At 43.4% G+C, this 13,246-nt stretch overlaps 1 pseudogene; it reads right to left on the reverse strand.

Moving 5' to 3' along the window:
• Nucleotides 1–1,228: 1,228 nt before the first annotated feature.
• Nucleotides 1,229–1,515, reverse strand: LOC105979723 (annotated as a pseudogene).
• Between the last annotated feature and the right edge of the window lie 11,731 nt (nt 1,516–13,246).

Consider the following 13,246-nt stretch of genomic DNA (forward strand, 5'->3'; position numbering starts at 1 on the left):
AATGTGTCTCTAATGATCTTATCTGCCTTCATACTTCAGACACCCTCCCCAAGATAGGCAATGTCAATTTACTTATCAAGAAATGGCTTTCATTGTTAAGAAGTTCTGGACTCTACTTCTTTTGCCCGTAACAACAATGACAACAACAAAAAGACAAATTACTGAAAAGTGTTTTGGCACCCCAAAATGCTTAGCCTTTGAAAACAATGTTACGTTTAACAATGGAGCGCAGATTCCTTTAAGGCAAACAGTTCCACTGCTGCCCTCACCCACTCCTCACTATGGATATGCTTAGATTCCAAAGAGCAAGCCCTTCTGTGGAAATTGGCATCATGTGAAAGTGGAAGATGACCACATCATTATATAATTGCCAAAGCACATCTTTACATAACTGTCAAACCCCTTAGATAATTATGACCTTGTCTAGTTGGCACATAACCTTAACCATCACAATGTGCATCATCTCGCCTTATACCTTCGTGCTTGCTACAGGGAAACATGTGTCCAGTCAGTGCACAGAATGGTAAGATAGCGGACCTTTTTCACTAGTACCGTAACTGTGAAATGCCAGGTAACAAGATGGTCAGTGAGGGATAGATATGCAGCTTTGATAGTTTCTCTTTTCTCCATTAACCTTGACCTTGGCTGGGACAAATAATTTATAACATGAGTAAATGTCTGGAAGGTGGAAACTATGCTACACTTGTGATTGCCAGTTTCTGTTTTGAAATATAAATCACTTAACATGTGTATAAAATAAGTTAGACTGTTTAAGCATAAGATTTATAGAATTATTTTATAGGACTTGTTTATAGAATATATCTTTCCCCACCTTTTCTCTGCCTGTTTTTCTATCTTTCTATATATACAAATTTTCTTTTAGGTATTATTTTTTAATGTTGCTCTCATTTATTTCAGTTATGTAATTATTTTTCTATCTCATACATGATGGGATACATATTTTTCTTGAAAATTACCAGTCACATCTGAAGCCACAATGGTTCATTTTCCTAATCAATTGACCAAGCTGTTGAATCTCAAGGCCTCAACAAGTGTGGCATCTTAATATTTTCATTGCACAAGACCTTCTCCTTGATTATTCCTGGCACATAACAGTTCTGTTTCTCTAGTGGTTCCCATTTGCTGGACAGTTTGGCACGGTGGTTTTTGCTCTTGAGGCATTTTATCAAACAAATCCTAATTTCCACTGCAAATTCACATACCAAGTTCATCCAGTGGAACTTCTCGATGGTGGTTGGCCATGGAGGCCTGCTTTGGCTGCTAGAGCTTCATTTTACTGTATATGATATTCCTGAAGCTCCAATGGATGTTCGTTGCCCCGTTTTTATGTATTTCCATGCACAATGCTATGAACAGGTGGTCTCTTCAGGTTTTACTTCTCTTGTTGTGAAATCTTTCACACACTCCCAATCAGGTCTCTGTAAGTTTATTTTAGACTCCAGGAAATTCCTTAAATTGTTTTATCAGATCAGATTTGGGAATTGGTGCAGTCATATTCTTTGGGTTCGCTTGAGTCAGCTTTTCTCATGCATGGGTTTATTTTTTTGTTTGGGAATGGTGGTTGCTCAACGGTTTCTCGTATATCTCCAGGAACCCTGAGTCCCTACTTACGCACAGGTTCCTGCATCTGACACCAGTATGAGTCTGTGCTGCCAGCTGAGTCTGTGGACGGAGGAGAGCCTGGGTTAGGGCCAGTGCTGCCGGAGCTGGATGAGAGGGAGGATTTTAGATAGTCTTTATGTTAACTAAAAAAATCACGGTAATATTTGTAGCAAGTTTTGAGGCAAATACACTAGGCCAATGATAAAAAGCAGTGGGACCCATTCCTCAGGCACAATTAATTTTATTTCTTTCATTCAGTGGTCATTTTCAATTTTATACATTGTGTTTACGTGATTATTTACCGATTTTGATAAGATGGCTGGGGACTCAGTTAATCCACATGTTCCCATGACCATTTCTCCCTGCATCTCAGTACCATCACATCACAGTTTCAGCACCTTTGCTATTGGATTACCTTCTAACGTGAATGGTATTAACAAACCAGTGGACTAGAATGAGCCACCTTTAGGCTAGAAGCCAAATATATTAACTGATTTCACTGCTAGGGACTCTACTATGAGGGATATATTTTAATACCTTATTGTATTAGCTACAGAGGCAATTTCAACTTCTAACTTTGAGTGTAGCTCCAGGCCCAGCTGCACCTTTTGTTATGACTCAGTAGAAAATGCAAATGCAAAGACCCTTGTTAAAAAAATGATTATGAATTTTTAGATGGCGGCAACAGCATTAAACCAGTGTGGGGTTCTCCCAACCTTGGGGTCTGGTGTGAGCACCCAGTGGTACCATCTGAAACCCACCCTGTCCACCCATCTCACCTTCTCTCTTTTCTCCCTTCCCCCTCGTAACTACCATCATCTCCACTTTGGTTTTCATAATATCAAGCCTATGAACACTATTATTTTGTTCTGAAACAGACTGATTTCATCCATACATTCTCTAAAACCGGAGTATCTCAGTTGAAAGTTAATAGTCTTATTATTGGGATGATACAACTTTATTCATTGTGGGACCAAGTAATGTTAAATATTTCCTTCTTTTACAAAAATGTTCATGTGATTTTTAATTGTGAACTAGGTGGTGGTGGGGAGTTTCCAGTCCAGACCATAAACTCTACATTCACCAGTTCAAACGACTCATAAGTCCCTCCCGTGTTCTCTTCCATGTCTTCCCCCGATTTCTCTTCTCCTCTCAGGAACCACCATCCTTTCTTTCACCCCTGTCAGTAGCTGTCGACATTGTAGTCCATTGCTTCAATATTTCCTTCTTTTGTACGTCTTTTTCGTTCTCATTTTTGGAATCTCCAATTGCCTTTTCTTCCCTTACCCCTCTTGATCTTTGAGTCTCAATTTTTACTAACTTTACCCTATCTTTCTAGTTAAGTGCCCAAGCTAATTTCTGCCAGGTCTCCCCCAACACAAAATACAGGGTCTTCCACCCTCGTCTTCCAATTCTAAGCTCTTTCTCTCCAGGGTTGCTGCACTGATCCATCCTACGACCTTCCTTGATTGCTTCCCCGATCGCCATGCTTCCTAGCTCTGCAACCATTTTCTTTTCCTTTGAAATTTATTATTATTATTTTTATTATTTTCGGTTCACTGTTTTGCGTGCTCTAGCACCTCTGCGAATACCTTGGGTGCACCTGATCCAAGCCATAGCTTTCCCGTTACCTCACGTGCATGTGAAGCCCAGACAATGAAAAAGGAGACAGAAGAAGAATCGACACATTCACATCGTGGGGCTGGTGAAAAATATTGAATATACTGTGGAACCAATCAGCTTTAGAAATATAAACAACGTGTTTCTTAGAAGCAAGGGTGGTGAGGCTTCCGCTGGCTTATTTGGGACATGTCCTCGGAAGAGACCCGTCACTAGTGAATGGTATCAGGATGAACAGTGTAGGGACCCACAAGAAGGAGGGCAGCCCTCAATGAGAAGCGTTGATAGAGTAGTCAAGACCATCCACCAGGAAGATGGCACGGGATCAGACAGCGTTCTGTTTTGCTAGGCATGTGCTCCCTGTGAATTAGACTCTTGGCAACTCTCAGGAGCAACAGGATTGGGAGCACGAGTGGGAAGCAAGTTTCTGAAGATGTGTGTCGTGGACTCTTGCTTTTGATGGACAGGCAGGAAGAGAAGGCTGAAAGCAAGTTTCTCCCAGAGCTTGGAGGGTATTGCTCATGGCCTCCTGACATCCATTAGTACCAAGAGGAAGGCCCCTTTGAGGCGGTTTCCTTTGGAGGGAGGCTGGCGTGACCCCCTCAGAACACCTAGAGTTTTTCTTTAGCCTTTGTATTCTAAATTCCACTGTCCTGGGCCAGGTGTGTCCCACAGGTGGTACTTTTCTCACGTATTCCTCCAGTTGTGTGGGGGCCACTTTTAATTTCAAGAAGGTTCTCTGATTTCTGGAGAATTCTCCTGTATTAGTCTGGGTACTTTAGAGAAACAATTCCCAGAAACACATGTATAAGAGACAGTTTTATATAAACGTTAAGTGGACATCAAGAAAACATCCCAACCCATTGCTGCCCAAGTCCACACGTCCAACATTAACCCATATGTCCGACACCAGTCCACAAAGTCCTCCTCAAACTCATAAAACACATGCAATGATGCTGACTGCAGGAGGGAAGCCGAGTCAGTGAATGTGTAAACATCTCAGCCCTGGCAGGGGTCTCCACACGGGTGCTCCAGCACCCAGGGCTGCATGGGGGTAGGTCCATATGGTTTCTCCTCAGGGATGTCTTGCAGGAAGTGAGCCTTGCAAGCTGAAGCAGAGAACTGGTTAAGGAAGCTGCACCCTGGTCCGACCATCAGAAAGCAAGAGACCTGAGAATTAGAAAGGCGAGGCTCACTGAGCCATTTATCCCTCTGCCCTTCAATTAACCCCACATATGCTTATCAGCCAGGTTGGCACAATAAACTAGCTACCTCATTCCCCAAATATGGAATTTGATAATGGACTGCTCTTCTCATCCTTTATTTCTGAAAATCCTATGATTTTGGACTGATTCTCTGTGTCTACTATCCACCATTTCAATTTTGTCTTTTTGTCTTTTATGTCTCACTTTGGGAAAATTTTCCTAATTTATCTTCCGATCCTTCTATATTTTTTCTGTGTTTTTGAATCTCTGAAAGTTCCATTGTTTAAGTTGAACTATATATATATCTATTCACACACATATATTTATTTATATTGCTGCCATCTCCTCAATGTGAACCCTTATCGGCCCTCTGTGGGTTTCTGAGACTAACTGTTTATGGCAGTACACAGCCCAGTCTTTCTCTCAAGGAGCTGCTGAGCATGTGGATCGCGACCCAAGCACATAACCACTACACCACCAGGGGGCTTCTTTATATATTATCTATGTATATGCACGGATCAGAATACATAAATACATACATACATGAATACATAAATCCTAGTCTGGTTTTTTCATGATGGAGGATGGTGATATGATGTGATGTGACCCTTGATGGTTTCCTCTTTAATTTTAACATGGGGTATGGACAAACAAGGTGACAAGCTCTGTATAGGTGGGGTTTCTGGACTGGTAGTGTTGGTCTCAGGGTGACTGATGGGGCCGGCCTTTCAGTTGGCAGACTTGTATATATACATGCGCATAGGCCTTTCTTCTAGAATGGTCTGGGTTTTGTTCTCCTAGGGAACTTTCTGGGTTGGAAATGGACTGCATTACCATAAATTGTTGAGTAACTCCCACCTCCTATGGGCCCTATAGGGGAAGGTCAAACTGCCCCATAGGGTTTCCAAGGTTGTGATCTTGACTGAGCAGATTGCCTCATCTTTCTCCCTCAGAGCAACGGGTAGGTTCAATCAGCTGACCTTTCATAGCAGCCAAGTTCTTGACCACTGTGCTGGTAGAACGCCTCTCGTTGCTCTACAAGTGACCACCCCAACTGTAAAGATTCGACAGAAGCCTTAGGAGGCAGTGAGGCTGATGGGGGAGGAACCGTTAGGAAAGGAGGGGAGAATGACTGCAGGCTCCAGGAAGGAAGTCCATGTCATTGCATTGTCCATGCCAAAGGGGTTGAATTGGTGTAAATTTTGCTGTCTATCGGCTAACAATAACAACAACACATATATACAAAAGACATCACTACGTCAGCTCATGGGGAAAGAACACAACATTGCCCGGTTCCGGGCCATCTTCCTGGTCGCTGGCCCACGTGAGTCCGTTGTTGCCTTCCAACCCAGAGAACGCATCTTCCACCACACTATTGACAGCATTCGGTTGTGACCTGTAGGGTTTTCATGGCTGACTTTTGGAAGTCGTTCTTTTTAGACTGTCTTCTTCTGGAATTCCACTGAAACCCGTTCATCATGTGAGACCCTGCTGGCATTTGAAATGCTGGTAGCAGAGTGCCCAACCTCATAGCAACATAGAAGCCACCACAATATGGCAACATGATAGAACCACACAATATGCAATATACCCTGAAACAAATGCTGTTCTATAGACACCCACTCATGCTGACCTCTTGATCGATGATGATGCCAAAGAGTCCTTAAGTAGGAATCAATGATTGGCTTGTTGATTTTCAGATTTGCGTGCTTGCACAAGCTCCCACGGGCTTTCATTCTTGTGTTCTGCAGCTGTTTCATTCTTAGCATTTGCTGTAATTGCTGTGTTATGAGAGACAATTGTATTGTATGAATATTCTTATTCTGGTCTTTTTTTTCTTTTTGGTGGTGCAGTGAGATGCCTTATTTTCTTTTCCTATTTTTTTTAACCTATCCTCAAGGCTCTAAACCAAGAGATATTTGACCACTAATTCGGGATGATAAAGGCATTCTTAATGTAATGCAGTTATTATTTTTAGGAATATATATATTTGGGTAGCTTCTAGTTAGATTTGCCTAAACTGAATGAAAATTTCCACATGATTTTTAAAAAAAGAATGAACACATTCGCATCCTCCTCACTGCCTGCCCACCATCCATTAGGTTCCCAAAGGAGAGGACACCTCAACGTTGAGAACCACTGCATACACGGAGCAGCTCCTCAAGGGCTCTCCGCTCCTCCCAGTGTGTCCAAATAAGAGAGGACTAGAAAGTAGAGGTCAACCCATGGCCACAGAAAGTATAAAGGGTGCGAGATAGCTGAGGGAAGTGAATCCTTGTTCCCAGCGTAAGGGGATCAGGCAGTGGAAGGAGACTCTTGAGGCCAGATAGACAAGACGGGGAGAAATGGGACAGTGTCTAGGCGTGCTCCAGCAAAGTCTCCTTGCTGTTGACTTGAAAATGCCTATGGTGATGGCAAAATGGGGAGTCAATGAATGGTTGTTTGAAATATAAACTCACTGCCATCAGGTTGGTTCTGACTCATAGTGGCCCTACATAGGACTTCTGCAGCTGTGACTCTTTACAGAAACAGGAAGTGCCATCTTTCTCCTGAGGAGTGGCTGGTGGTTTCCAAAGGCTGACCTTGCTCTGGTCTAATTTGCTACCCACTGTGGCACCAGGGCTCCTTTGTTTGAAATATGTACTTGCTAAATGCACGAAGCACTTTCCCGATCTCCCAGACCCATTACTATCCAGTTGATGCTGACTCCCAGTGACCCTTGAGGACAACAGAGTAGAACTTCCCTATAGTTTTTCCAGGGCTGTGATCTTGACAAAAGCAGACATTGTTCTCTTGGGGAGTAAGTGGGCTCTAACTTTTGACTTTTTGGCTACCAGCCTAGCACGAACCACTGTGTTACCAGGGTTCTTGGTTGACCTCTTAGCCCCCAAACATCTGTTTCCATCATCGACTTCTTTGTCACTTATAAGGGAAGCACCTGCAGTTAATAACCATCTTTTCCCTTTCCTTCTTCACGGAACCTTAATTTTCTCCTGGTTCTTTAACAATCAAGTCGTTAAACCGATTACCCTGGAAATCACTCCAGGTCAGAATAGAGCCACTCCATGGCGTTTTAAATGGCTTATTTTTGGGAAGCAGATCAACAGGTCTTTCTTCTGAGACAGCCTGGGGTGGACCTGAACTCCAGCCTTGCAGTTAGTTGCTCAGCATGTTAGCCATTTTCAAGCCAACCCAATCCATAAACCAAATTAAAATAAAGTAAATTCCACTGCCACTCAGTCAATTCAGCCCATGGAATGCTACATAAACCTTTCTGGGAGCAGATAACCTTATCTTCCCCCTATGAAGTAGATTTGAACTGCCAGCCTTTCAGTTAGCCCAGCACCTACCCCTCACCGTCATGCAACCAGATCTCCTTAATGAATGCATACTCTGCAGGTATTTCGTCACCCCGGAAGTCTCTCTACCTTCTTAGGTTACTTCCTTTTGAAAGAAAATGTGTCTTTCCGGTCCTCCCATGTTTAGACACACTGCCTCACATACGTTGAACTTAAGGGAAATGTTCCTCATTAGTTTTGATTATACAGATAATTGAAATGTAAAAACATTTTATCATCAGTACACTCCCTGCCCTCTTCTATCAGGCTGTTTCTGTATCTACCTGGCCATTGTTGAAGGCCTACTGCATTCACAGAGCTCTATTGTTGCTTCCTACTCACGGTTGCTTGGTTTTGTGATGGAGAGGAAAAAGAGGTGCTCATCAATGCTGTAATAACGATGATCTACAAATAGATGCATGATAGACACACAGGCTCAACAGGCATGTAGCGAAGAATGGGAGTCTACTCATGAATATATACAGGTTTGATGGAGGATATTTATGCGTGCCTATGGCCTTTGTGGTAAATATATCCATGAATGTTGCAGTGCAGACAGGGGACATGTGCAGTGAGACAAAACCAAACACCTTGAGGGAATGAGTCACGGGGACTGGAGGCTCAGGATCATAGTCTCAAGGTCTGTTTGAAAGGGTAGACTAGTCAAACAAATCCAGAGAGACTCAGATGTGTGTGAGAGAGAGCTTTATATCAGAGAACAATCGAATATTGAGAAAACATCCCAGCCCAGTCCAGACCAGGTCCCTAAGTCTGACATTAGCCCATATGCTCGGTACTAGTCCACAAATTCCTCTCTAGACTCACACAGCACATGCAATGATGCTGAATACAGGAAGATCACAGGTCAGTGGGTGGAAAGTCCTGTGGATCCAATGGTGGTGGAAGCATCTCCAGGGCTCTGGCTGCCATCAGTGTGGCTCCATGGGGCTTGTTAACAGGAAGGTGAAGCAGAGAGAGTGTCCTGCCTCCAGAGAGGAAGAGAGGGAGTTCCCAGAAACCTCAATGATTAGGCCATGGTCACAAGGAGACATCTTCTGGCTGTGACCTGACTGAGGCTAGACTCCACCCCTTCATTCTTTTATCAAGTTGACATGAAATTATGTAACTACCATACAAGGGAAGCTGTGTGTGTTGGTCAATTGGTGTGTGAGGTCATTGGGTGTAAAAATAGTTCACAAAGATAAAGTTCTACACCCTGCTTTCAGCAGTAGCACCGGGCCTTAAAATCTTGTCAGTGACCATCTACGATGAAACCAGTGAGGAGATTTAGCCAGTTCCCACCAGTTCGGCAGAACCAATGCCTTATTTTTTTGTCGAGTTCAGCGATCCAGTTGTTAAAATTGGCAGCCTCCCAATGTGAAAATCACAAATTTACATTCCTTACTCTTTTTAAATGTTCACTGGGCCAACAGCATTTTCTGAGTGCCCATTGTCATATTCATTCCATCCATAGGTCTAAAAAATTTGATAACAACTATGCTTGTAATATTTATTTATTAATTCATAAAGCTCGTTATACTTTTGATGAATACTCCATTGTTATTTCTCTTGCATTTGTTACTTCAGTAAACAAACATATAATATAAAGAGAAATATTGCCAAACAAGCAGAGGGTAACACACTGTCATTTGTTTTAGCTCTGTGTGATGCCCCGAATTCCCATAAGATATTATGAGTGAAGTATGCAATTCCTGAAAGTGTCCAAAGAGCTAAAAATATTGTCAGATGAATTGCTGAAAGTTCAGCAAAGGTGGAAAGGGTTTCCCCAAACTGTATCTTCAGTGCTGTTCTCTGTAGCACTGTCATCTACGGAGGGGATGTCATGTCTCCAGCTGAGGCTGGCCCTGCAGTCCTCTCTGTGCATGAGCGGCTCTGAGCAAGAATGTAGCACTCAAGGGTTGGTGCACGGGAATGAGGTGCACTCTATCTCCCCCTTTCCTGTGGAGACATAAACAATACCTTCCCTTGAGTGGGTTAGTGCCCTGCTCCCCTTTTTTTCTTCCCCGCCCCTCTGTGGGCTATAAAGGCATAGGTAGGGGGTGGTGGGATGTCTTTCAGCACAGGTTCAATCTACATTGTATTTATTTATTTTTTGATGACATATGCATCATTAAATGCATAGTTTCTTCTATGGTCTTTCTTATTCAGTGTCCAATTTTCATATGCATATGATGCAATGGAGAGATCCTAGCTTGTGTCAGGAGCCCCTTAGTCCAAGTAACATCCTTGCTCTTCAACACTCTAAAAACGTCCTGTGCAGCCGATTTACCCAATGCACTGCATCCTTTGATCCCCTGACTGCTCCTTCCATGGACATTGATTATGGATCCAAGTAAGACAAAAGCCTTGACAACTGTAACATTTTCTCCATTTATCATGATGTTACCTATTGGTCCAGTTGTGAGGATTTTGGCCTGAGTTGTAATCCACACTGAAGGCTACAATTCTTGATCTTCATCAGCAAGTGCTTCAATTCCTCCTCACTTTCAGCAAGCAAGGCTCTGTCACCTGCATACCGCAGGTTGTTAATAAGCCTTCCTCCAATCCTGATGTCATACTGTCATACTCTTCTTCCTACAATCCAGCTGCATATAATCCAGCTTCTTTGTGGGGAGGACCAGGGCCCGACTGTGGAACAGACCATCGATTGCTCATATGGACGTTCAAAATAAAACTGAAGAAAATTAAAACAAGTCGGTAGGAGCCAAAATACAACCTTGAGTCTGTCCCACCTGAATTTTGAGAACATCTCAAGAAAATAGTTGACACATTGAACACGCATGACAGATGACTGGTGAACTGTGGGAGGATGTCAAGACCATCATTCATAAAGAAAGCAAAAGGTCATTAAAAATACAGGAAAGAAAGAAAAAACACACAGGAAAGAAAGCAAAGATCAAAGTGCACGTTGGAAGACACTCTGAAACTTGCTGAGAGTAGCCAAGCAAATGGGAAAAAAGATGACGTCAAGAAGCTGAGTAGAAAATTTCAAAGGGAATTTTGAAAACAGGAAAACAGAGCCAACTGTTACAATGACATGCGCAAGGATTTAGAATTAGAAAAACAAGAGGGAAGAACACACTCAGCATATCTGAAATGGAAAGAACTCAAGAAAAAATTCAAGCGTTCAATTGCAATTCTGAAAAATTCCGTAGGCGAAATAGTGAATGATACAGGAAGCATCAAGAAAAGAGGGAAAGAATACATGGAGTCATTGTACCAAAAATGACTAGTGGACAGCCCACCATTTCAGTAGGTAGCATGTGAGCAAGAATAATTGGTGGTGAAGGAAGAGGTTCAAACTACACTGACTGCATTCCCCCAAATCAAGGCTGCAGGAATTGACGGATGAGCCATTGAACTTTCTCTGAAAGCCGAAGAAGCACTGGAAGTCCTCACTCATCTATGCTAGGAAATTTGGGAGACAGCTACCTGGCCCACTGGTTGGGAAAGGTCTATGTTTGTACCCATTCCAAAGAAAGGGACCCAGCAGAAGGCTCACACTCTTGAACAACATCACTGATCACACACACACAGCCACATTTTGCTTAAGATCACCCAACAATGTTCTGCCGAGCACATTATCTATCAGAAGAGCTGGTTTACCCAACCATGCCTGAGATAGAAAGGAGCAGATCCGACAGGCAGACACTGAAGCCAGAAAGCTCAGATGGGGGAAGATAGACACTCCATGGAGACCCCCGTGAAGCAAGGACTGCTGGGGGACGGAAGCTGAGACAAGGACCTTGCTCCGGAGCTGACAGGGTGGGAAAACCTTTCGGTGGAGCTGGTGCCCTTACTTTCAGTCTCCAGAGGCGCGAGCAAATCATCTGGGTCTGAGAAGGGACCCGGACCAGAACAGACTCACCACCATCGAGTCGAACCTGACTCCTGGGGACCCTCTAGGATCGAGCTGAACTGCCCTGTGGATTTCTGAGACTGTCACTCTTGACAGAAGCAGAACGCCTCCTCTTTCTCCCTAGAAGCAGCTGATGGTTTTGAACTCTCGACTGGTGCAAAATCCACTACACCACAAGACTCTTGGTAAAGCGACTCACAAGTGTTCTTTCTGCTACAGTCACAAGTGGCTCTGAGAACCCATGGAAGTGAACCCATCGATACAGATGGGAGCACTGGAAACTTCCCATTGATTGTCAAAGAGAACGTCTGGTAAGATAGGGCTATTAAAAAGAAAGTTAATGAAATGTCAGGATTTTATTTCAGGAAGTTGACTTTTCCGCTCCTCTGGCGCATACCTATTCCTTATGTACCCTGAACGAATCTGTTAGGTTTCCCAGGAATTCTAGGCCTTGGTTGTTTGCATTTAGCTGTACGGTCACTTCTTTCTTATCTCTTCAGGCAGCTGGGTGCACGCTGCTTCGGGGCACTGAACTTTCTTAACGGTTTTTATCCTCTCCTCCCCCCTAAATGCTCTTTAATTTGCTTACATTTCCCTGGAAATTGCATGACTGACCGTGAGTCTTTGCGAGTTCCTGCCAGGGAGAAAGAGAGACGAAAAGACCAGTGGATGAATTCGTGTCTTGCTTCACTTCCTCCAGAACCCCTTCCACCTTCAGTGCAGCTGGAGGAGTCTGTGCTTGGCTGATACCATTTCTTTAGTGAAGTGTCTTCCTGGGGCTGGCAGGCACTTGGGAGTCAGATACATTTGTCTTAAAGTTCCAGCCCGTTCTTTACTAGCTAGGTGGCCTTAAACAAATGACTTACTTATTTAGCTCCTCCATTTTCTTATCTGTAAAAGAGGACCAATATTGTCCTTTGCAAGGCGGTTATTTCGAAGATGACGGCATAAACATATGAAAAATTAATTATTAATTTAAAATCATTTAATTATCAAAACTATTTTTCTGGGATTAAAAAAAAAGTCACAAGAAAGCTGATGGTGCCTGGCTATTAAAAGATATAGTAAAAAGAAAAGATATAGTGTCTGGAGTCTTAAAAGCTTGAAGATAAACAAGCAGCATCTAGCTGGGACGCAACAAAGCCCACGTGAGAGAAGCACACCAGCCTGTGTGATCATGAGGTGTCAACAGGATCAGGGATCAGGCATCAGAAGACCCAGAACAAGCAATCATATCGATGTGAATGAGGGGGCCTAGAATGAAGACCCAAAGTCCGTATGTAGACAATTGGATATCCCTGCACAGAAGGGTCACATGGAAGGGACGAGTCAGTCAGGGTGCAGTATAGCACTGATGAAACATACAACATTCCTCTAGTTCTTTAATGCTTCCTCCTCCCTACTAGCATGTTCTCCCCAGTTCTACCTTATAAATCTGGCTAGACCAGAGCATGTACACTGGTACAGATAAGAGCTCTCAACACATGGAACCCAGGACAGATGCCACCCCCCCTCCCCAGGAACAGTAACGGGAGAAGTGATAGTATGAGGGTTGGGGGAAGGTGGGGGAGAAAGGGAAA

This window comes from Echinops telfairi, unplaced genomic scaffold (genome assembly GCF_000313985.2).
Source record: "Echinops telfairi isolate 266 unplaced genomic scaffold, ASM31398v2 ScPeMD7_2565;HRSCAF=3150, whole genome shotgun sequence".
Lineage (NCBI taxonomy): Eukaryota > Metazoa > Chordata > Mammalia > Afrosoricida > Tenrecidae > Echinops > Echinops telfairi.